We start from the raw sequence: 25824 nt of genomic DNA, 5'->3' as shown, positions 1-25824 counted from the left end.
ACCCCATATGTGATTCAGGCTTCCTGTCAGTACATGGTATACTCTCCTGAGCTCCCCGGCATCAGGGAGATTATTCAGGAAGCCCATTGTGTTACTAGAACTGAAATCATTTGGTGGCTTAGAACCGACCCAAGAGCAAAGTGAGCGTCGTAACTAAACTATCTGCTCCCTGAATAGTAAAATTCTCCTTTCCTTCAATTTAAATAAGCAGGGTCCTGGGTGAAATAAGAGAAGGACATGACGAAAGTATGGAAAGATCTTTACAGGAGATAAAAGGGAGAAAGCAGGGAGAGGGTAGCGCCAGGGCAGGACATGGATGACCAATTAAACCGGATCATGGGAGGAAAGAGGAGGGAGAGCAAGAGAAAAGCTGTGCATCAAGAAATAGCCTAGGCTAAAAGGCCGAGAGATCACTGAGGCCAAGATGGCTGGATTATTTAGGGATCACGGTCGGGGAAGGAAAGCAGAAACCTAGCCCTCTGGAAGTGACAGGTTTAGGATAGAGTGTGGATATGAGAGGTGCTGGGAGGAGCCACAGGTTCTAAGGGCTTCTGGGAAAGCTGGGTGGAGAACAGGGAGGAGTCACAGGTACCAATGGCTGTTGCGAGAGCTGACTTAGTCATCGATCCCCAGCATTTCTGAAACCGAACAATGGGAATATTCACAGTCTTGCTGTAGTTGGTGGTGATAACGGTTTGCCTTTAGGAAGGCAGAGGATAGATACATTTACTTTTTATGACTTGGGATAGGACTTGTGAAGTAAAACTCTGGGGTGTTTCCCGAGTTCCTGGTAACAGTTTAAGGTAGCCCTTGCTATCTACAGCTTGATTAGTCCCAAGCATGGTTCCACCCTGTTTTGATGACCGTCTAGATTCTTTGGACCGTTCTTTGGTTTCTACTCTGAATGATTCTACTACTTTTCTGCTTTCCTGAGTGTAGACTCAATAAAGTCAAGGGTTATCTTACTCATGTTGATGCCAAAACCACAGATCTCATCCTAAAGGGACTATGAGCAAGTTCATTCTGGAGCCATTTAGGGTTATCCCAAATTCTATGTTCCAACGTGGAAAGAGTTTCATGAAGTTTTTATAGTTTTAGAGAACAGAGAATATCATAAATTAAGGCAAGTTTGAAATACATTGGAGAGTCAATCTGAGAGGCAACTACAGCGAGGTAGGGAGACATTTCTCTGGCCCAATATGCTATCTGAGCTTTTGGCTTGTTGGGAGCTAGTGGTCTGCTAAGTTAGACACTAAAAGGACCTGACATTGTCTGACTTTCACAGGCACTAGGCACACACATGTGGTGCACACACATGTATGTATGCAAATGCTGATACACATATCAGCATCTATTTAAAGCTTGAAATTTTAAAACAGGACAAGCATGGTGGACCCAATTAAGAGAAAAAGCAAGTACTAGTAAAAAAGAGAGATAAAGAAGTGTAGAAAAGCCTGCCTTTTTGATTTTTGTTTGTTTGTTTGTATTGTTTTTTGTTTTTGTCTTTTTTCTTGAGTCAGGGTTTCTCTGTGTAGCTCTGGCTGTCCTGGAACTTGTAACCCAGGCTAGCCTCGAACTCACAGAGCTCTGCCTCTGCTTCCGGAGCGCTGGGATTAAAGGTGTGTTTCACTGCTGCTGGCTCAGACCTGCCTTTTTAAAGCAATAGAAGGAAGAAAATAGATACCTCCCCAGAGTGTAACACTGAGAGCTTCAAGGAATGCAGCAAGTGAGAAAGCCGATCTGCAAAGCTGCTTTCCTTTTTCCATATTTTATCTCACTCTAAAAATAATTATAAAGATCACCACTCATTTTTTTCTCAGATGATTTGTCAACATTTTTCTTTGCTGATGTTATTTTATTTCTATTCATTTCCCCCAGAAACTGCCATTGTAGCCATTGCTTTTCTAAGTTTCCCCAACACGAGGAGAATGCTTCCAGAGGCGTGTCACAGGGAAGCTTGGAACACAAGAACAGCGCAGAGTGCCATGCATTCTCTGCCTCTTTGTGAACACTGACTCCCCAGACCCAAGTCACCTATTTCTTCATGCAGCCAGTGATGAAGAATGGCCACCAAAATGTCCCTGGGTAGCTTTAGTATAAAAGTTACTGTGGTGGACAGAGTCTGGCAGGAGGGGGTTGGAAAGAGGGCTCAGTATGCATGACCACTTGCTGCTCTCACCGAGGGCCCAAGTTTGGTTTCCAGCACCCACATGGTGGTTCACAATCATCCATTGTAACTCTGGTTTCAGGGTTCAGATGGCCTCTATAAGTACCAGGCACATGATGTACATAAGTACACACAGGCAAAATACTGATAGGTATAAAATAACTCCAAAAGACATTTTTTAAAAAGAGTCTGGTAAAAGGATTTTCCTACTTCAGGTGGCTGTTCACCCGAATATGCTATACTATGTGTCTCTTAAGGAGCCTTAGTGATCGTCAGATGGAGAGTCAGTTCTAGTCAATCATTTGATGTGGGTATGTGTCTAAACCGCCATTGTTTTTGTCATTGTCTTCTTGATCTTTGTTGTGGATAGCCCTGGGGCTAACTGTATTTGATGTTAATTCTGTTCTGTGAGTGGTTGAGAACAAGGAATAAGTCAGCCTTCAGGTAATTCCTGTAAATCTGCTTCCCACCTTAATTTGTAAAATGGAGGAGAGCTGATGATTGGGCAGAGAGAGGGAAGGTGGAGCGGAGCAGAAGGTGGAGGAGAAAATGGGAGAGGGAGCAGCCTCAAAAGAGGAGGAGGAAGAAGAAAAGTGGAGCAGAAGTACATGGCCAGGAGAAACCGCAAGTTCTAAGGGGTCTCATAGATGGAGAAGATGGTAGTGTAGTGGTAGATCTGCCCAATCTAGGCTCACAGCATGTATTCATATTAACTGAGTTGTGTTTTCATTACTAGGGCATATTTGGGTTGGAGATTTATTACAACAGTTCTTTATTAAAGATGTATTTACTTTTATCTTATGTATGTGAGTATTTTCATGAATGTATGTATGTGTGTGTGCATGGGCACCGTGCATATGCCTGGTGCCTGCAGAGTCCAGAAGAAGGCATTAAGTCCCATGGAACTGAAGATATGAATAGTTGTGAGTCACCATGTAGGTGCTGGAAACAGAACCCAAGCTCTCCGCAAGAGCAGCAAGTGCTCCAAACTGCTGGGTCATCTCTACAGCCCTGAGAATCATCTTAACTTGCTGTATAAAGGAAAACATTTCAATAACAGGCATCTTGCATATTAACTTGTGCACGCCCCCTGGATACTTTAGTATCCTCTAGATGACGCACAATATCTAATGCAATGTGAATGGTACGTACATCATTGCTGTGCTATGAAGACAATAAAAAATGTTCTGCATGTGTTCTGTATATGTGCAGTTAAAAACAGGTGGAATTGAGAGATGGTTCAGCAGTTAAGAGCACTTACTGCTCTTGCACAAACCCTTAGTTCAATTTCCAACAACCACTTGGTAACGTATAGTTGGGAGCCTTCTTGTGACCTCTGAGGGCTCAGGCATGCACCTGGTGCACATACAGATAAGCAGGCAAACACAAGTACCCATAATAAAATAAAATAAATATCTTAAAAACAAATTGGGTCTGCAGTTGGTTGACTCTCCAGACATGCACTCAATGTAGGCAGAAGGCTGTCTGTACTTAATCTTACTTCAAATCCTGCAGTTTATCAGGATATAAAATAGACCTCCTGAGAACAAGAAGGGACCCAACAAAAGGATAGCAAACAGTTGATGATTGCGATGGTTTGTATATGCTTGGTCCAGGCAGTGACCCTGTTCGTGTAGGTGTGGCCTTTTTGGAGTAGGCATGGCACTATGGGTATGGGCTTTAAGAGCCTCATCTTAGCTGTCTGGAAGTCACCCTTTCACTAGCGGGTATAGAACTCTCAGCTCCTCCTGCACCATGCCTGCCTGGATGCTGCCAGACTGCCACCTTAATGATAATGGACTGAACCTCTGAACCTGTAAGCCAGCCCCAGGGCGCTAGCTCCAAGTCATCACTGAGCAATCCATGCGACAGTTACTGACGGCCTGAGGCGGGTCAAACAAAGGCTTTGTATGACCCTGCCCTTTTCACCAATGGGAGGGGCCTCTGGAGACAATGAATGAACAGGGCTCAAACATGAATCAGATCGGGAAGTGGGACGTGTGGAAGCAGGTTTCTAAGGCATGTTAGAGACCGAATCCTCCTAAAATCTTGCCTGTCTGTGGCAGTTGCCCACCTCAACCCTTAGTCACCTCTACAGGCATCAATGTATTTAATATATCAGCCAAGTTTGCCTGCTTTAACTTCCTATTATCCCCACCAGCAAACCTGCTACTTTCTACAATGTTTCAACTTTCCAAGTATTAGCCGTTAACCAGGTTAACACAAAAGAGAAGGGGAGGGGGGAAGGATTGTGGGAGGGGTGATATAAAGTAAATAACTGAAAAAAAATAATTAAAAACAAATTCAGGGCCTAGAGAGATGGCTCAGTGTTTAAGAGTACTGGCTGCCCTTCCAGAGGTCCTGAGTTCAATTCCCAGCAACCACATTGTGGCTCACAACAATAATGATATTTGATGCTCTCTTTTGGTACATAGATGTACATGCAGATATACATAAAATAAACCTTTTAAAAAACAATTCCAGGAAGTTATTGATTATGTTCTGATCGTGGTAGGACAGTTGACTTGTCCCCTTGGGAGGGCAGATTATTTTTTGACTTGACAATTCTACCCCTAAATATACAAATATATTTGTAAATAAACAATGAAATTGAAGCAAATATACATTATATTGACAAAACAAGACAGCCAAATGGGCATGAATATTCTGGTATATCCATAGAATAGAATACTGTGTTAACATGAAAAGAATATAACAAGATTGCTCACTACAAGTAAGGAAATTTCCTACTTATGTTATTAAATTATAAAAAGCAATATGTGAAGAACACACATAGTATGATATATATATATGCGTGTGTGTATATATATAGATATAGATATAGATATAGATATAGATATAGATATAGATATAGATATAGATATAGATATAGATAGTATGATATATAGTGGAAGTATGATATATATAATATATGATATATATATATAGTGGTGCCAGAGGATGGATTATAAGGCCTTGTGAGTGCTAGCCAAAGGCTCTACTACTGAGCTATATCACCAACCTCAGACTCCACATTCTTCACTAGTAAGCCTGGTTTGCTTACTGTGTTATTCATGACTCGTTTGCTTCCATCAAAACAGTGCTTAAGGTACATCATTTCCATATAAAAATAAAAACACACACAATCCAATAGTGACTGTAGGAAATAAAAGCAGAAATGCTGTCAGTTACTAGGTACCCTTAACAAAGTCATAATACTATAACTGATTTGTGATCAATGATTTAGAAAAATTGAAAACAGTGTTTAAAACATTTGAATAGCAGTAAGGAGTTAATGCTACTGTGTTACAAACACTGTACACATTATCTTTTGATGATGTCCATGTTCTTGACCTCCACAAAGTATCAAAGTTACATTTTAATAAAACATTTTAGTTCACTGTTGAGGTATTAACTGTTTTCCTCACAAAGATATACTGAAGTCATGTCTTGGCTACAGAAGCATTGTGACCCTCCCAATTTATTTGTGACCCCCCCCCAATACTTCAGGTTGGGATCTTATTTGAAAATCAGACTCTGCAGAGGTGATCAAATTAAAATGGTGTTATTGCGGTAGTCATAAAAAGCCATGGTGATGGCTAATCGTGGTTGTCAACTTGGTTAGAAGGACCCACAACTGAGGAATTGTCTCCAAAAGACTGGCTTGTTGGAATGCTTGTGAGACATTTTCTTGATTACTAATTGATATAGAAGGGCCCTGCTCACTGTGGGTGGTACCATTCCCAGGCAGATGACCCTTATAAGAAAGGCATCTAAATGCAAGCTAGGAAGAAAGCCAATAAGCAATGTTCCTCCATGGTTTATGCTCCAAGCTCCTGCCTTGAGTTCCAGCCTTTCCATACTAATGATAGAGTTTAACTTGTAAACAAACAGACAAACAAAGCAAACTAAAAACAAACAAATGAACACTTCCAACAAAACTTTCCCCAACAAGTTAGTTCTAGCTGGTGCTTTATCACTTCAAGAGATACAAACAAAAACAGGTACTAAGTGGAATTGACCTTCAGGCAAAAGAGTAATTAACATAGTAGCAGGCAGTACAGCTGAGAATCTGGAGTAGAGTTTGAGCACAGATAGACAAAGAAAGATGTCCACTTTCAAAGGTTTTTGAAGGAAATCAGAGGCCCTGCACTTGGAGGATACAGACCTAGTTAGTATGTGCCCTGTGATACCTGACAATGAGAGGGGAGAGGGACATACATATGGCTTAGACTACATGAGAAGAGTCCACAAAGCAAACCGCACCTGTGGGGAATTGCAGGCTGGTATCCAGTTGAGCTGAGGTCTAAACCCCGATGGTCATAATTCACCTTCATGACACGGTAGGCGTTCCCTCAAGCTACTGGAACTCTGGCCCCTACCTAAGTTACCACCCCCACTCAGCCCCCAACAAGAGAAGCATGGTCAGTAGTCACATAGGCAATGGCCCAAGCTTCTGACCTTCAGGCTAAACTCCTCCCCAGTTACCTAGCAACAGTAAAGACCATAAAAAGGGGTGTTCAGTCTCACCTCGCTCTCTTACTTCTCGCTCTTTTACTTCTTGCCCCTCACCCTCTCTCTCCCCTCTTTGTCTTCTCTCCACTCTTCTCTTTGCCCTCTCCTCTCCTCTCCTCTCCTCTCCTCTCCTCTCCTCTCCTCTCCTCTCCTCTCCTCTCCTCTCCTCTCCTCTCCTCTCTCCCTCTTACTCTCTTTCTCTCTAGCCTTCTCTCTCTCTCTCTCTTTCTCTCTCCCTCCCTCCCTCCCTTCTCCCTTTCTCCCTGCATTTCCATAGAGAGTCTCTGCTCCATCAAGGCTGTGCACACTCTCGCAAGTGTTGAGAACTTCTTCCCTTATCCCTCTCCCATAACCCTGGTGGCTTTAGCAAAGTATCTCTGGGGATCCCCAGGTAGGGCTGCCCCTTGGCCACCCACTGAAAAGTGGGATAGAGGAATGCCCATCCATGGATGAGTGGAAAGAGTAGGTAGCAGCCCTCCCATGCCTGACTGACCAGAGGATAGGTGGAAATCTGGCGGGGCATGGGCCTTCCCCCCACTTCCCCAGGATCCCCTTTTTTTTAGTTCCCACACCCACCCTCTCTGAATTTTGCATTATCTCGAATTAATCTGGACCTATTTCCTGAGTCCTGACCTAAAGCCAGGTCATCCTGGCTGGATGTCAGATTCCCTCCAAGTATCTAGAAGCAAGCAGGCCCCAAAAGGCTCTCCACAGAGGAGGAAGCAAACACAGACCCACAGACTTAGCTCCTGGGAGTAACTACACACTCACCTGTGCAAACCTGACATAGAAAATGTGCATGTTGTCTGAAAGAGCAATATTGTAAACCAGGAAACAAGGGCACAGGAACACATAATGAAGGTTGGGTCCACCATGACATAGGTCTCAGTGAAACTCTGGGAAGTTCAAATGAAAACTGAATCCATGAGCCAGTGAGAAAGCTCAGAGAATAAAGGAGCTCCCCATGAACGCATGCCTGCTGACCGAAGCTCAAGTCTCAGAAGCCATGCAGAGGGAGAAGGAGAACCCTGACTCTGCACAGCTGTCCCTGTTCTCCACATCTGTGCTATGACACTCTTGCATCCCATAATATTTAAAAGTTTACCCACATGGGTTTTTTTTTAATGCATTTTATCATCTTTACTGTAATTGTCACAAGTGAACGATCTCTCTGTAAAATACCAGGAATGTGTAGACTCCTATAATCTCTATTTTCTTTACATTTGTTTTATGTAAATGAGCGTTTTAACTGCATGGTTATCTGTGTACATGTGGAGATAAGAAGAAACCATCAGATGCCTTGGAGGTAAAGTTATGGATGGTTGTGAGCTGACATGTGGGTGCTGAGAATTGAACGTGGGTCTTCTGAAAAAGCAGCCAGTGTTCTTAACAGATGAGCCATCACTCCAAAAATCTCTACTGTCTGAATCAGGATCTGTGGTGCATGCTAGTTTCCAGCAAAACAGACTTCCCTGGAGGAGAGAGAGCAAGCGGTGCAAAGTAATGTGTATTTTCTTAGGCATGTTGTAAGCCATGTTGGTGAGAAACAGAAGACCAGGGAAGGCTGGCTGACTTCCCCGTGGAAGACTTTGAAATGTAAGATCACTTCCACTCTGAGGTCACAGCTTGACCACAGAACAAGCCAACAAGGGCTTTTTAATGAAACCATAGAGACCAGCCGTCTGCAGTTGCTAAGGCCCGAGTGCTTACGTCAGACATCGTTTTCCGAGACACAAAACAAGGCTGGAACCGACCTGAGATGGCTGTCCAATTGGTTCTGTTCTCAGAGTACACTGAGATCCACAGATGACACAGCAGGAAGGAATTGATGACAGCCAAAGACCTACTTAGGCTAATGTGTAATGGGCATTGGGGAAAAGATTTCCTTCTTCCTGATAGTTTGAATGGACTTTGGAGTTGTTCTGTGAACAAAAATATGTTCCCTTATTTATTTTAAATTTATTTTTATTTAGGGATAGTGTCTTACTCTGTAGCCCAAGCTAGGTCACCTTGCTCTCCTCCTGTCAATGTCTTCCAGGTGCTAGGGTTATGTGTGCCACTGTGCCTGGCTTACCACCACTTTAATTATAAGGGACCCACTGAGTAGAATACAATACATTCTTGAAATTCATTCATTTTTGTTTTCTATAGCCACACCCACTCCAGGGGAGTCTGCGTGACAAGTCCAAAAGCTTGGCCACAGTCCTGAGGCAAAAAGTTTCACGGAAACTTAGTCTCCAGGAGGCCTTGGTGTCTCATAACACAGACGTGTTTCAGATTTGTCCCTGCAATAGTCTGTGGAGAGTTTTGCATACTTTCTTTCAGTGTTGTTTTATTATAGGTGCCCTCAAGAAATGATTTGACTTATTCAGACAAAATGCCTCGAGTGTTGAAAAAGAGATAGTGAAAGAAATCAGGCATTGCAGTTTACTAGATAAGAGTAGAAATCTCAAGGCAAGTTCTACAAAGTAAACTTAGAATTCTTTTTATTGTCATGTATGGCAAACTACATTACATAATAGTAGAAAGAAGGTGGGTTGTGGTTTAAGAAGGAACTAGAGTATATACTTAGAATAACAGCTGAGTCACTCCCATATACAGGGATTTACAATTGCCTAGGGAGAAGGTGGATTATACAATAGACTAGAATTGGAACTACGGCTATGGGGTGAAGCCCTTGCCCCTGGCTTCTAAGAATAAGCTGACCTCAGGTAGGGCCGATTTTTATCTCAGTTGTAATCACTGCCTAGTTCCTATTGACTTTTATGTATGCATTTCTCTGTTTTGTGTCATTATGTACTGGATGACCTCAATGTATCTTGGCTGATGTATGACCTAACTTACTTTTTTTCTTCTGTAATATAAGTCTGATGCTTGCTTTGAGAAATTACATTCAGATTCAGCACTCTCTTATGTTCGTGTCTGTTTGTTACACACAGACTCCTGGCCCACCTGAGTACCGGAACCCTGATTTCTCCACTGGGTTGAGGGACTCTGACTAGGTCCAACCCATGGCATTCTATAGTGACTGAAGAGATTACAACCGGCTGACGTGCCTCCCGTGAAGAGGTAGGTGTGGATCTTCCCCCTGCTTTATGGCTTTTCATGTAATCAGGAGGGCCGGGAAGATGGCTGAGCAGGTGAAGCAGTTGATAGACAAGAGTGAGGAGGAGCCGACTTCAGATTTCTAAGAGCCCATGTAGATAGTGGAGATGGGCATGTGTGGAGGCCCGTGGGTAACTCTGGAATTTGAAGACAGAAAGGAGAGCTCTGGAGCAAGCTGCCAGCTAGACTAGCCTTCTCAGGAGTTTCCCAGTCCTCTCACATATAATGATGTAGTGCTGGAAATTAAGATTTTTGAACCTATGACTGAGCTCCAAACAGTACTTCAGTAGCACCTGAATAACTAGATACTCCCCTGGCACAGAGAGTGCTCAGTAAGTGCATCTGACTGGCTGAAAAACTGAGCAATGAGTGGATGCAGGTCTGTTACTGTGGTACCCAAAGAGCTCTGCCCTTGGTATACTCCCTGACAACAACTTAGCTCCTCTCTTTTCCTCTCCGTCTTGATGCTCATGAGGACCCATCCTTCTGACCTCGGGGCATGTCTTTCTTCTGTGTCTGCTTTCAGAGTCCTTCCAGGCTTTGTACCATATTCCAGATGGCTTTGCGTCTGCATTATGGATCTGGCTCAGGCTGGTTTGCCCACACTGGAAGCTGTGTAGCTGTCTTCAAGGCCTCCCTTCCAAGCTCCGAATTCCTTCCAGGGAATGTGATATGCATGATAGTCAGTTGGGATGGGCTTACCCAGGCAGCAGCCTCTGCCCTCATTCCTAGATCTTTCTCTGCTACCCTCCAGTAACTTGTTTATCCCACAGCTTCTGAAACAGAGCACCAAGCCCATTTACTTTTGTCCACTTCATATTGAAAGATCCTGACAGAATGTAAAAGGACACAGAAGCCCTGAAATTGGCAAGATAGATGTCAGTGTTAGCAGAACTAGCTTCACTGATTTAGAAAAATAGAGGTGCACAATGCTCTGGCCACTCCTCAAACCTGTGTGTCTGCCAATGTTCTGACCAGGTGTGTGCCCATTGCTGCACCTTCATTAGACTCTTTCCTTGTACCCCTCCCATACCCATTTCTTGAGAATAGACATTGTTTAGATCTGGAAATCCCCTACCCCCCCTTTCCTTTCTCCCCTGAGGGCCTATAAAAACTGGGACCTCTTTCCCCTCGAGGTCGACTCCTCTACCCCTGCGTGGGATATGAGTCATCCCCAGAGCTCTGGCTTTCCCCGAATAAAGCCTCATGTGGTTTGCAACAAGCTCGGTCTATCGTGAGTTCTTGGGTGTCTGCTATTGTCCTGAGGCCTGAGCGAGGGGCTTCTTTTGGAGTCTTTCAATATAACTGAAGGAACCCAGAAGCTGAGGCCTATGTTAGTTCTCTTCCCTCCCACCCTCCCTTTCCTTCCTTTCTTCTTCTATTTTTCCTTATTTCCATAGGGTCTTAAGGAACCCCAGGCTAGCCTTGAACCCTCTATTACTCTACCTGCTTTGATTACCATTTGTACCAGGGCCAGTTTAGTTTCACATTGCTGAGTATCACATCATCACAAAGTTAACCTTGAAACAACCCAGTTTTTGCTGAACCAAATTAAGGTTACTGGAGTCAACTTCAGAGGTGGTACACATTCCTTGATACCCCAATGTTCTGGGTTCTCAAATGAAAGACACACACACACACACACACACACACACACGCACGCGCGCACACACACACACACACACACACACACACACACACACACACACACGACCTTTATATTTGCATATGCCTTAAACAGCTCAATGGCTGGGCCACTTCCTAACCTCCACAGGGTTGGTGTACCCTTCTCCGATATTCCTGAGTTATTACTTACTAAAATCTATAGTTCATCTTTGTTGCCTTGGACCCAGACCTGCAGCCCCCCTCGGCTGCATTCCCCAGCACCTACATGATGACTATCTCTCTGTGTTCTGCACCTCTCAGGCCTGGTGTAGTAAGACTCGGGGAGCCATAGCTTATCGGGGACCCCCTGAGTGAACCATGTGGAGCCAGGATCAATACAAAAAGCAAGAGGAATTTATTGTTCCAGTGTACTGGGGTTGTCCCAGACCCGAAGGAAAAGCAGTGACCCCCAGCACTCGTTCAGCGAGTTTTTATATGGTTTCCAGGGACAGAATAGAGCATCAGCAACTAGGCACAATGATTGGTGGAACAGTGCACCCTTTAAACTGATTGGGAATGAGGTGACAGGACCTTCCCTTGTCTGAAGGTGGGCAACAGTCAGTCCTGCGGAATGTGTCCCCACCCTGCCCTGTGGTCTGAGGAATGTTAATTAGCCTCTCCTTCCAGAGGGGCAAGTGTTTCATGACCTTCCCAAAGTCCCTGAGCTGACCTTCTCAGTATCTCTCTTCCTTCCTTGGCTTGGTGGCTAGTCTCCCCCCACCTTCCTCCCCTCCCCTCCTCCCCCCTCCCCCCTCCCCCTGCTTCCCTTTTCCGGGAACCATAAAAGTACCATACCACCTCTGTCAACTTTATTTACCAATCAAACCCAGCTGGGGGCAGGGTTCCCTCAGTTTCTTACATGTGAATGTGCAGATTCTTGTGCAGTTTAGGGTGCCACATTAACATAATACAAGCATCATTCGGCAAAATCCACAACACCTAGGTCAATCACAGCATAGCTTCTGTGGGTCAGAATGTGGGCGTGGCTTAACTGGATCTTGCCTATAATCCTACCAGGCTGAAATTCAGATGCTGGCCAACCTGGGGGGTGGGGGTGTCTGGATCTGAGGTTTTGCTGCAAAAGATTCACTTCCAGGTTTGCATGGTTGTTAAAATCTTCATCTCCTTACACAGACCTGCTTCTGCAGGTACAGGGTCCTATTCTTCTTGCTGGCTGGCTTAGTCATTTGTTCTTCTGTTGTGAAGAGACACCATGACCAGGACACGTATAAGAGAAAACACTTCCGAGTGGGGACTTGCTTACACTTTCCAAGGGTTGGTCCATTAGCGTATTAGCATCATGGTGGGATGCAGGCAGGCATGGCGCTGTAGCTGTAGCTGAGAGCTTTACATCCTGATCCACAGGAAGTCACAGGTTCTCTCCACGTGAAAGGGAACACACAGGACTTAAACACAAACGCCATTGGAGGTCACAATGAATAAGATAGACCGAAATAGAGTTTGGACTTCTTCCTAGAATCACTGAAGATGTGTGAAGACCGGGATGGGGTGGATTGATGCTGAGATGGAGGAAATGTGGGAATTAGGAGGAAACACAGGTGGCTGGAAAGAAGGCATCGAGGCAGGAAGAGAACCTGAAGACTGTGGTGGGTAGGAAGGATGGCCAGGGAGCCCAGAGAGGTGCAGTCTCACTCACCACAGACAGAATGGTCCAAATTTGAGAACCAAGTCACCATGTGAAAGGGAATTAAAAAATGATGTCCCAGAGCTTTGTAACACCAGGGCTCTACCAACGAAGAGCAGAACACATTCTGGAGAAGACATTCCTGGACACTTTCAGCTTAAGGTGCCAGAAAGAAGTCTACACGGAGAGACTGAAAATGCGTTTTTGAATTTAGGTGATGAATTTCAGGGCAGAGAAGTGGATTTGTAAGATGGGAATTGATCTGGATCTGTGGGTCCAAGGACAACAGCCAGTGGAGACAATTCACTTGAATTTCACCTTGGGTATTAGGTGCTACCATTATGGAATCAGATTAAGCCAGAGAGGAGAATGGGAAGAGGAACAAAGGGGTGGACAGAAGAGAGGAAAGAGAAGTCACAGCTGACTCCACCTACCCTGGGGAAGATGGAAAAGAGAAGGCAACAAAGAGAAAAGAGGCCAAGGGAAACACAGAATCACAAAGCTGCCTGTTCCAATGTGCCTATGGTACCAAGGTCAGAAAATGTTGGTGTGATGGTTTCCATAGGCTCAGCCCAGGGAGTGGAACTATTAAGAAGGTGTGGCCCTGTTGGAGTAAGTGTGTCACTGTGGCTGTGGGCTATAAAACCCTCATCCTAGCTGCCTAGAAGCCAGTATTCTGCTAGCAGCCTTCAGATGAAGATGTAGAACTCTCAGCACTTTCTGTACCATGCCTGCCTGGATGCTGCCATGTTCCTGCCTTGATGATAATGGACTGAACCTCTGAACCTGTAAGCTAGTCCCAATTAAATGTTGTCCTTATAAGAGTTGCCTTGGTCATGGTGTCTGTGAAAGACCCACAACGTGAGGACTCCCCCACGTTCTGACTCAGGAGAGGCGACACCCCAAAATCACCCACAAGAAACGGTCTTGCTGCAAACTGCAAGAGGATTTTTATTCAAGAGCGCTCTCGGGCCCACGGTCATACACCACGCAGGGGTAGAGGACCGTGGCGCCCCGAGTAGCTGGATAAGGGGGTATTTAAAGGAAGAAACCACAACTCAAGGAGGTTGGAAGGCGTTGTTGGAAAATACCAAAAATACCAGTTAAGAGTCACAAGGAAGTGCAAAGTTACAAGAGTCACGAGGAATACCTGGTAATTGTGAGGGTTATTTTTCAAGACAGTTTCTAAGAGCCCCTAACAATAGCACATTTGCATAGCAGGTTCCGGCAATGGTCAGGGTGACTTTCTTTGAATGAGCACTCTTTGAACCCAGGAAGCAGGTGGGTGGAGGAATGTAGCTATCTGTTTTATGATTAGCATACCTTCACAAAGGCCACATTCCCAAGCCTGGGCCTAAAGGCCTAGAATTCTGTTTTTACTTTGTTATACTTTCATCTGTTCATAGCAGTAAAACCCTAAGTAAGATAGTTAGAAATACAGCAGCCACACGTCCTGGGTTTCCTGGGAGAACATTTTCTTTTTTCTTTTTTTTTTCTTTTCTTTTTTTAAAAAAAGATTTCCTTATTTATTATTATACATAACTACACTGTAGCTGTCTTTAGACACACCAGAAGAGCGCATCAGATCTCATTACGGGTGGTTGTGAGCCACCATATGGTTGCTGGGATTTGAACTCAGGACCTTCGGAAGAGCAGTCCAGTGCTCTTACCTGCTGAGCCATCTCACCTGCCTGATTTTAAACATTCTTATCAGAGCATGTGCTCCACGTTATAAAGGAAAGCACTTTATTGGGGCTGGCTTACAGGTTCAGAGGTTTAGTCCATTATCCTCATGATGGGGCGCGTGGCTGTGTGTAGGCAAACATGGTGCTGGAGAGGTAGCTAAAGAGTTCTACATCAGGTTCTGCAGGCAGCAGGGAGAGAGAGAGAGACACTGGGCCTGGCTGGAGCATTTGCAACCTCAAAGACCATCCTCTCTGACACACTTCCTCCACAAGGACTCATCTCCTAATAGTGTTATTCCTTATGAGCACACAGGGCCGCTTTCACTCAAACCATCACACCAACCATTCATAAAGATCTGGGTTCAACCCCAGCACCAGAAAGAAAAAGCAAAGGTAAAGTAAATTAACAACAAAACAAAACAAACTTTAAAAATCCACAAAGAGCTTACATGCTTTGATGACTTCAGCTAAGGCCAATCCTGCTTTTGACATTGACCCAAAGCTTACATAGTGACAGGTGCACACAGGTGCACATACACACATGCAATCACAGAGGACATTTTGCACATCCATTCTCTCTTCTCTTTTCCCATGATTTCCCACCAGGGAGCCTGGTGGAAGTGACCTGGAATTACATTTTTTTTCCCTTGGCCTGGACTAGTCATTGGCTCCTACCTGCTTGTTGCCTCCTGAGAGCTAGCTCATTGCTGCTCCCCCACGCTATACACTCAGGAGCCTGTGGTGCCCAGCATGTTCTACCATATGAAAATTATGTGCTCACCTTGACTCTTGATGAAAATTGGAGCTGACAGTTTTCTGGAAGATCTGCATGCACAAACACACACACACACATTGTTCTCACCTACTCTTTGTGCCTTCCTCTCATGGAAACTGATGAATTATGAAGTTGGTCAGAATCTACTTGACTGAACGCCATGCTCCCCAGCCCCCTCTGTTTATCTTTCCCCCATCTCACACCAATTTTCACCTAGGTGCTTTGGTTTTGAGGTCAAAGGGAAAAAGCTACAATTAGACAACAGATTGAGTGCATTTAACAGCTCTACTCTCTCATTAAGGAGCATGGCACCCTCGCTTTTCTCCCTTTCTGCCTTGCTGAGATGCTGGTTGCTAAAGCTTTGATTTCTGGGCTCTCACCTGATTGTGAGTTTCTCGGTCTCCTAAGTTGTTAGGAGGGGAGGGAGGGAGGGCAGGAGCGGGCTGTCCTCTTCAGTCACCAAGGCACACACACCACTATGAATCATATCTGCTTTTAAATAGAAAACCTATTATTCTTGAACTTTATAGGCTCAAATTAAGTCCTAGAAAAATAGTCAAAAAGTACATCAACAATTGAGAGAGAGAGAGAGAGAGAGAGAGGGAGAGAGAGAGAGAGACTGTTATAGTATGACCAAACTCATTCAAACTGCCTTTGAAAATGTTATAGAAAAGAAAACTACCTGGTGGTGGTGGCACACACCTTTAATGCTGTGCACCTGAGAGGCAGAGGCAGGAGGATCTCTGAGTTTGAGGCCCGCCTGGTCTAGAGAATGAGTTCCAGGACAGTCAAGGCTACACAGAGAAACCCTTTCTCTGCCCCCACCCAAATAAAAGAAGGGAGGGGGAGAACTAAAACTGATTTTTCCAACTGCTTACACTGTGCATTCTGTTCCCTCTGCAGAGCTGTGTAAACTACAGCACTTGGTATGACCTATCTGAACGCACCGGAGGCCTAAATGCTGCACTTTCTGTGAACAGGTAGCCTGCTCTCTAAGTGAACCCATAAAGTTGTTCTCTCCTCCCCACCTCCTCCCTGCCTCTTCACTGCATCCCCTAAGTGGTGAGAGCATAGGAGATCTGAACCTATTGTCTAGCAAAGCTGTCTTCTTGTTCTTCCAGATCATGCTGGGTTTGTGTTATTGCTTCTGGCTACATCTTCCAACTGAGCTTTCTCCCATGATTTAAATTTCTTTGTATGTTTGCTATATTTTTTCAGCTTCTTTTTCAAGTTGTTTTTTTGAAAAAGGGTCTCATTCAGTCCATAGTCCAGGTTGGCCTAGAACTCCCAGACTACCATCTGGTTGTGTCCGTAGTGTGTACAGCCTAAGAGTCACTTAATTTATTTAATAATATGCACTTCATCCCATATCTTTCCCTTATTTCATAGTCTAGTAATTTTTTGTTTTGTTTTTTGTTTTTCAAGACAGGGTTTCTCTTTGTAGTCCTAGCTGTCCTGGAACTCACTCTGTAGATCAGGCTGGCCTCATTTTTATCACAGAGTAATAGTCCATTTCAGATCAGAGATGTATCACAATTCATCTATCAACTCTTGGTTGTTTTAAAGTTTCGACATTATGGACAGAACCATCAGTGTGGAGCTTGGTGTGTGAACATAGTTTCAATTCATATATATATATATATATATATATATATATATATTTAAGTTGGAAAATAACTGAATTTGCTGTAGGGCATTGGCCAGAGTCCCCTTAGAACTTCTGAAGCTGCATCTTGGTGACAGCAGCCTTGGTGACCTTGAGCACATTGAACAGAACAATCTTGTTCAGGGGCCTGAACTCTTCAACAGTGAAACGGGGGACAGGTGCACAGACATGTTCTTGTGCCACTTCTCAAAGCGAATGTATTTTCGGATGTAATGGAGATGGTCCTGGTGGATGACAATGATCCTCTGCATCTTCATCCTCCTTACACCACCAGACAGGATCCGACCTCCCGGATGGAGACATTACCAGTGAAGGGGCATTTCTTGTCTATGTGGGTGCCCTCGATGTCCTCCGTGGGCATCTTGAGTTCTAGACTGATGTTCTTGTAGCGCCAAGGGAGTTTTTCCTTGCCGGTTTCTCCCAGCAAAACACACTTCTTGTTTTGAAAGATTGTAGGCTGGTTTGGTAAGCACACTCTGTCTGAAAGTCCGCCATCTTCCTGGCAGCCTGAGAAAAGGAGAGGTAGGCCCACTTCCGGCTTCCTTATTCACCACGCAAGGTCTTCACAGTTTGAATTCTTTAGCGTAAACGTCAAGTAGTGCAAGTACTGGGTCATATAATTTATATACATCTAATTCTATAGGAAACTGCCAAAATTGAGGTTGGGGAGATAACTCAGTCAGTGTGTGCCTCATAAACAAGAGGACTCAGTTTGGCCCCCAGAACCCGTGTGAAAGTGCGCCTTGAGTCCGCGCACACTTGGATTCTCTGTGCTGGGGAAGTGGAGGCGAGATGATCCCTGGAGCCTGCTGGCCAGCCAGCCAATCCTACTGGTGAGCTCCAAATCCGTGAGAGACCTTGACTGAAGGAGACGAAGTTCCTGGGGATGACACCCAAGGTTGTCTTTTCATCCCCATGAATGTGCACACAGGGTCATCCACACCCGCAACATGGATACCCCCACGATGTTAACAAGTGCACACACATGTATTTAAAGAGTAAAAAACAAATTGCCAAAACGTCACGTAGAGGAGCCAGACTGTATCGGTTTCTTTTCAGTTCCTGCGATAAAGCACCAAGACCAAGGCAACTTACAGAAGGGAAGGTTTACCTGGGGCTTACAGTTCACTGTCTTGCTGGGGGAGTACTGCACAGGCAAACCCCACTGACAGAACCACAAGCAGAGAGCTCGTATCTTAAGCCACAGGCAGGAAGAACAAAGAGTGACTTGGAAATGGTGCTGTGGCTTTTGAAACCCCCAAGTCTGCCCCCAGTGACACAGTTCCTCCATCAAGGCCATGCCTCATAAACCTCTGCCAGCTGTGCCAACTGCAGACCAAGGATTCAAATGCCCCAGACTCTGAGAAACAGCTCCCTTCAACCCCACACAGACCCAGTCAGGAGAGAGTAGAGGTGCCTGCTGCTTCACGCTAGCATTTGTAGCCTTGGTGCTCTGGACTCAAGCAGCGCTGGCAAGATCTCAGAGTTGTCTCAAGTTAATTTCCCTTCTGCTAGAAGGTGAGACACATCCTGCTGATAGAAGGTGTGAAGCATCCTGATAGAAGGTGTGAAACATCCTCCCACATGCTCATTTGCCACCTATATGTCTGTCTTCTTTAGGGAGGGTCTTCTAAGGTCTTTCAGCCAAGCATGGTGATACAGCTGTACACACCTGTAATCCCAGCACCAGCATCCCGGAGGTGGATCTAGAGTTCAGGGTCATACTCTGCTACATAGCAAGTTCAAGGTCAGGGTAGGCTAAAATGAACTCCCCAAAAGAGTTTTAGAAAATATCTTCAAGCCTGTTTTTAAATCAAGTTTTTTCTTATTGTTGGGTTTTACTTTGGAAAATAGCTCTTTTCCAGATTCCCCTTTCACCACTGTTTCCTGGGTGATGGCCCATCTTCTCATCCACGTGGCAGTTTCTCATAGAGAAGACTTTCAATTTTAAGGAAGCCCAATTTACTAATTCTCTCTTTTACTGAGGATTTTATATCCACAAAGTCACCACCAAGTTCAAGTCATCTTGGTTTTTGCTTGCTGTCTCTGGGAGTTTTATTACTTTCTTTTATTTTACACCGACAAGCCATTTTTGTTAAATTTTCTGATGGGCATCAGATCTGCATCTGTATTTACTTTTGGTGTCGGATGCCCAGTATCCCAGCATCATTTGACAAAGGTCCCTCTTCCTCCATTGTCTTGCCTTTGCTATTTTTGGTTTTGTTACTGGTGACAGAACTTATATCCTTGTCCAAGTGTCTCTGAAATATATCCTATCCCCTTTTATACCTTTAAGATTTTTTTGAGACAAGGTCTTGCTAAGTTGCCCAGGCCGGTCTTTCACTCACTCTGTAGCATAGAGAGATCTTTCTCTTGCAATGCTTGCTGCTTTGACCTTCCAGTTCTGTCCCCAACAGCCTCCTTTTTGTCCAAGGGCGCTTGGTTTATGTACAGGAGCCCTCTTTTTAACCGATTTAGTGGTTCTTTTTTTTCTCATTATTCTTCATTGTCTTGGGTACTGTAGTTTTATAGTAAGTCTTGAAGCTGAGTGGTGTTTGTCCTCCAACATTGTTCTTTTTCTTCTGTATTGTGTTGGCTATTACTGCTTGCCCATGCCAACTTCAGAACCAACCTATCAATAACTTCGGTATTTAAATTTAGGTTACGTTGAATCTAGAAATCAAATTGGCAAGAACTGACATTTTAAGATGATTAAGTCTTCCTATCCATGAACATGGAATATCTCTCAATATGTGCAGTTTTTCCTTGATATCTTTTTTTTAGGGCCTATTATGTATACAGCATTTTACCTGAATGCATGTCTACAGGCAGAAGAGGCACCAGATCTCATTACAGATGGTTATGAGCCACCTTGTGGCTGTGGAGAAGTGAACTCAGGACCTCTGGAAGAGCTGACAATGCTCTTAACCTCTGAACCACCTCTCCACACACACACACACACACACACACACACACACACACACACACACCCCTCCTTTCTTGACATCTTTAAGCAGGGGTTTGTAGTCTTCTTTGTGCAGATTTTGTTCATTCTTTAAGACGTATGCATAAGCTTTTTTATATGCTAATGTAAATGGCACTTTGTTTTAAAATTCAAATTCCTCAGCAGTCTTCGTGAGTCCGATTTTATACAGTTTTGAAATCTGAGTTCCATCATTCTCTAATAGCTGTGCCCTTTGTATTTTCACCCAAAGATTTGATGAAAACCAAGGATTCACCTAGAAGCTATCTCCTCGCAATCCAATTAGTTAAGTTTAAATCCTTCATTCAAAAACAGGAAATGAATTTTTCCTTGACTATTATTTAGAAACTTGGTGACCCTATCATTCTATCTCTTTCCCTTTGCTTCATAAGCATTGGTGTTTCCTTTTCTAGGGATTGCTGTCAATTATTTGCCTTGTATCCCTCCCCTTCTCCTAATGGATGTAAATGTTCCCACTGTAAGCTCAGAAAATGACTCTAGGGGCTGGGGAGATGGCTCCCTGTGCAAAGTGCTTGCTATGCAAGCAGGAGGACTGAGTCGGAGTCACAGCAATTAACTAAAAAGCCAGACTTTGCAGCTAGCACCTGTAATTCCAGTCTTGGGTGTGGGGACAGGCGGGTGGGTACAAGAGAGGTTGTTGTCCAGTCAGTCCAGTCAATTAGTGAGCTTCAGGTTCAATGAGAGACCCTGTCTCAAATAAGTAAATTAATAGATAGATAGATAGATAGATAGATAGATAGATAGATAGATAGACAAACAGATAAGGAAGAGGAACAGAGGAAGATATGTAGCGTCAGTCTCTAACCTTCATGTATGAGCAGAGACTTTTGTACACACACACACACATAAGCATACACATAGGGGCACACACAGGGGCACATACAGGCACATGCAGACAGGCACACACACTCATGTGCATATACACATAGGCACACACACACACACACACACACACACAGAGAGAGAGAGAGAGAGAGAGAGAGAGAGAACTAACTTCTCATCTCTCTTTTGGTCCCCTCTGTCCTCAGCTACAGCAGATCAGAGTGTACTCACTACACCTGCCATCCTACTGGATTTTTAAGACTTGGTGACTGAGCAACTTTTCTTCACTTAGTGCTGAGTTCAACTGTTCCTTGACCTCTGAACTCACCCTTGTAGTCGGAAACGTGACTGTCACTTTACCTGGTCCCAGGGCGACTGACCTTCATTGCTTGTCTGATTGGATCACCACTGTTCCTTACTTTCTGCCGCCACACCTCAGCCCACATATCACCTACATCTCCTTCTTTATCAGCACTGTCAGAAACGCTGCTCTCATTGGACAAAGTACTGCCTGTACCGTGACCCTTCCTTCCCCAGACATTCATCCTCATCCTTGCCCCATTGGTCTGGGTGGACTCCAGCTGCACGAGGCAGGCTGTCTTGTCTTGTTGCCCGAAGAGGCTCTTGTTGTTTAGAAAGGATGTAGAGTCCAGAGACTCCCAGGGTCCAACCCGGGGAGATAGACACCCCTTATTTAATTATACTAATATTTAATTATACCAAAATATTCACAGTGATGCAAAAAGTAAATGCCTGTTCATTTTTTTTTGTTTTGTTTTGTTTTTGTTTTTTGAGACAGGGTTTCTCTGTGTAGCCCTAACTGTCCTGGAACTCACTCTGTAGACCAGGCCAGCCCTGAACTCCCAGAGATCTGCTTAATTCTGCTTCCTGGGTGCTGGAATTGAAGGTGTGCACCACCACCACCCAGCTTCCCAGTAATAATTTATTTTTTTTTTAAAATCTGATTTTCGTATTTTCTTTTTTTTTTTAAAGACTTATTTATTTATTATATGTAAGTACACTGTAGCTGTCTTCAGACACTCCAGAAGAGGGCGGCAGATCTCGGTACAGATGGGTGTAAGCCACCATGTGGTTGCTGGGATTTGAACTCAGGACCTTCGGAAGAACAGTCAGTGCTCTTAACTGCTGAGCCATCTCTCCAGCCCCTGATTTTCGTATTTTCATTTGACCCAAACCATATATAGCTCTATTAATTTCCCTATTACCCTTCTCATTCACCACATGGTACATCAGGAAGACTTGAAGCTGTGTTAGAAATCCTGTCAGGCTCAGCCTGTGAGGAGGGTGGTGGAGAACATTGTCTTCTAGCTCTCTCAGCAGCTTTGGAGTCTTCAGCAGGTCCTTTCTCTGACTCATTTCCTCATGGGTAACACAAAAACACTACTTCAGTGCCAACTTGCTGTAAGGGGGTGGGAGTGGGGCGAGAATGCTGGTCATGGGGCTATCGGTTTTATTTCACTGATGGTTTTGATCATAAGGGTTTATGAAACTACACTCCTGTCTAGGGTCGGTCTGAATATCTTATATTATTTTTGGCTTTTCTGTGAACTCTATAGAGAACATGATGGAAAAACACTCCCGGTACAACAGTCTGAGCGGCAGCATCCATAAAAGGCAGCATGCTGGCTTCCCAGGGTGAATGATTTCATAACCAACCTGTGAGCTGAGAGTCCACTCCACATCTGAAAGCACATTGGCACAGAAGGGAGAGAATTCCTTTTTTTTTCTCCTTCCTTTCACATTTCATCTCTTAGATCCCTTTTCAGGACTTGTGGCTGGAAATCCTTTCCCCCTTCACAGGAAGATGACTGTTCCCAAGAGAAGCCTTCACAGTCAAGAGTCACACCCAGCAATGCAGAAATCCCACATCAGATAATCTGCAGGGCATTAGCCAAATGCCTGCTGTGGCTGACGTGTGCTAAACGTGGAGTCTCACAGAAATGGACAGAGAGTCAAAGAGCAAGCTGTTTATTTGAGAGTCTCAGGAAGTCTGCAAGTGAACAGAAGGACCCGTCAAGGAACTAAAGGTAGTGGCAGGCCAGCTGCTATGGGTAAAGGGCACTCAGCGCCAATAGGGAGGGGCTAAGGATATGCCTAGCGTGCTTGAGCCCCTGGGTCCAACTCCAGCCCTTCATAAACTGTGAGCGTAATCCTAATGTAATCCGAGGTAGATGCAGGAGAACCGGAAGTTCAAAGTCATTCTGAGCTACGTAAGGGTTTGAGGCTAGCCGGAGAATTATGGCACCCTGCCTCAAAGCACAAAAATTAAAAAAAAAAAAAAAATCAACTCACTCCCACTAGAGAACTCTGAGCGTTAGCAAAACCAAGGCCAGGGAATGGAATGGGTGAGTATTCGTCTGCCACGGGGTTTAGGAGCGGGGCACAGAAGGCACTTGTGTAGAAAGACATTAAGCACGAAGCCTCCATGGCTACCTCTAGCTGGAGGGAGCCCGCAAAGACACCCATCCATCCATTTGTTTCATAAACTATTGGAGTGGGCAAGGAGTACATGAGAATGGTAAAATCTTGTTCTAATAGGGGTGACAAGTCTAAAGGCCTGGGCGCAAACCCGAGGTACGCTGAGGTGCACATGCGCAGTGACCAGGTCTGTGGTGCCAGGCTTTGACGACTCACCAATTGACACATGTGACTGCTGGGAGTGGACAGGAAACTCCCACCTTCTGAAGCTGGCTGCCTGAACTATTTAGCTGTTCCCCAGAGAGAAAACCCTTGTGCAGGGTTAAACTTTAAGCTGGGGGCGGGGACTTCCACCTGCTCCTCTGAGAGGAAAGACTCACTGAAAATGAGCAGAGGGAGCCTGGTGGGAGGGTCAGAGGGCAAAACAGACTCGGGACAGGAAGCATCCCAGGCTCCCCTAGAAGTGTGTTCTCTGTCATGAGCAGTGTGACTCAGGCCAGTGCAAGGGATGCCAAGACTGGCCTTCGCCCAACAGCCTGAAGGGAGGGGCAGCTAAGATCCATCTGGCAATGGGTGATCTGGTCTTGAGAACAGTCAAGGCTGAGCTGTGGAGAACAGAATGTTAGGGTGTTTGCTGCTGGGTGCTTGGGCAGGTGTTGTGGGACAGACTTTTCTTGGGGTGGTGCAGCACACGTGCGAGCACACACACACACACACACACACACACACACACACTGGGTCAACTCACGCCAGGGCAGGGGAGTTGGTTACAGGGAGCAGGGGTGACTCCAAAGCAGCTGCATCAGCAGAAAGCCTAACTCTGGTGAAAACACTGGAAAACTGCATCCCTAGAGCCATGATTGTTTCTTGCAGGCAGAGCACCCTAGTCCAAACTTCTCTCTCTGCACTTTGGCTAGACAGTTTCAGCTTCCTGCAACTGTTTCCTTTCATGTTTTACTGATGGGAAGGGGCCCTCATGATTTCCCCCTTCTCTTTCTCCCCTGCTCATGACTCTGCTTACTTTCTGAGACTGCCTCCTCCTTCCTGGAGAGAATATCGAAATTCAGAGGGCCTGCATCTCAGCAACAGGTGGAGATGACTTTTATATAAATGGGTTTGGGAGGGGGAGTGTGGGGGGAGGAACGACTGGTCCTGGCTTTAGAGTGTTCTCTGGACTTTAGGGTGTTCTCCATATCCCTCAAACCTTTCCTTGGTCTTACTGCTGCCTTTTTATAATTCTTTTACAGTTTCTGTCCGCAGAACGTTCTTGTCTATAACACAGTGCCTGGTCCATCATTTGGATCAGGAGCTCAAGACCAAGTTTTCAAATAAAAAGGAATTTATTTGCCCCAGAGGGAAAGAGGGCAGGGAATCAGAGACAAAGACAACAGGAGATAGAGGACAGGAGAGAAGGGGCAGGGAACAAGGGAGTGGGGGAAGGAATATCTGTCCTGGGGGAGGGAGGGTCAAAGGACTGCCTCTGGATAGAGAGGAGACAGACATGGCCTATGGGAAAATGGCAGTTTATAAAGGTAAAAGGGGAAAGCCCATGTTAGGATGAGGTGTTTAATTTTAATTGGGTAAGTTAATTCGTAAACCGAACGGGTCTTCTGATTACTAGACTTCAATACTTTGATGGCTGGACCTTGGTGGTCAGCCTCAGGAGGAGGAAATGGCCCAATAAGGGAATAGCCCTTGGGTGCTAGCTTTAGGAATGGAATCTAATGGTTTTTAACAAGGCAGGGGGAATGGAAGAGAAGGGCTAGGCCTGCCAGAGCCATGTTTGATGCTTGGGCTGGCTGGAGTCCCTTCAGTTCTCTTTGAGATGTCCTGGGATGTTAGGAAGGTTGTGATAAAAACATTGTGACTAATGTCCCCTCTCTGGTTTCAGATAAGCTCATCCCAGCCTTTCCAGGAAGGCAAGGCTGTGGCGAGCACAGGTGGTGCCTGGAGAGCTTTCCTGTCAAAGATGTCACCTCTGACCTCATCTCTGACCTCACACTTCCCTTTCAGATTCACTATGTATGCACTGTACTGGGTCCAGCATGGTACTTTCCTGCACCCTGCTGCTGGGAGTTCCCGTTCAGTTCCACTGCTGGGAGGGCCTTCTCAACATTTGCTTAGGCCACCTTGCTTTGAAACATAAGTACTTTGTTACTCTGTGAAGCGGTTGAAATGATACATGAAGGTTCAACATGTATCTGGGGCTGGGGCATGGCTTGTTTGTTAACATGCTTACCTAGCATGCACAAGGCCCTGGGTGTGGCACCTGTAATCCCAGCACTTGGGAGGTGTAGGCCGAGGATTACCCTCATGGTTATCTTTAGTGGGCCAGC

General features: G+C 45.0%; 1 pseudogene; it reads right to left on the bottom strand.

Moving 5' to 3' along the window:
- Positions 1–17268: 17268 nt before the first annotated feature.
- Positions 17269–17718, bottom strand: Gm9395 (annotated as a pseudogene).
- Positions 17719–25824: the final 8106 nt, after the last annotated feature.

The sequence above is a fragment of the Mus musculus genome, chromosome 14 (assembly GCF_000001635.26).
Source record: "Mus musculus strain C57BL/6J chromosome 14, GRCm38.p6 C57BL/6J".
NCBI classification, from domain to species: Eukaryota; Metazoa; Chordata; class Mammalia; order Rodentia; family Muridae; genus Mus; species Mus musculus.
This window is presented reverse-complemented; position numbering and strand designations above follow the sequence as displayed.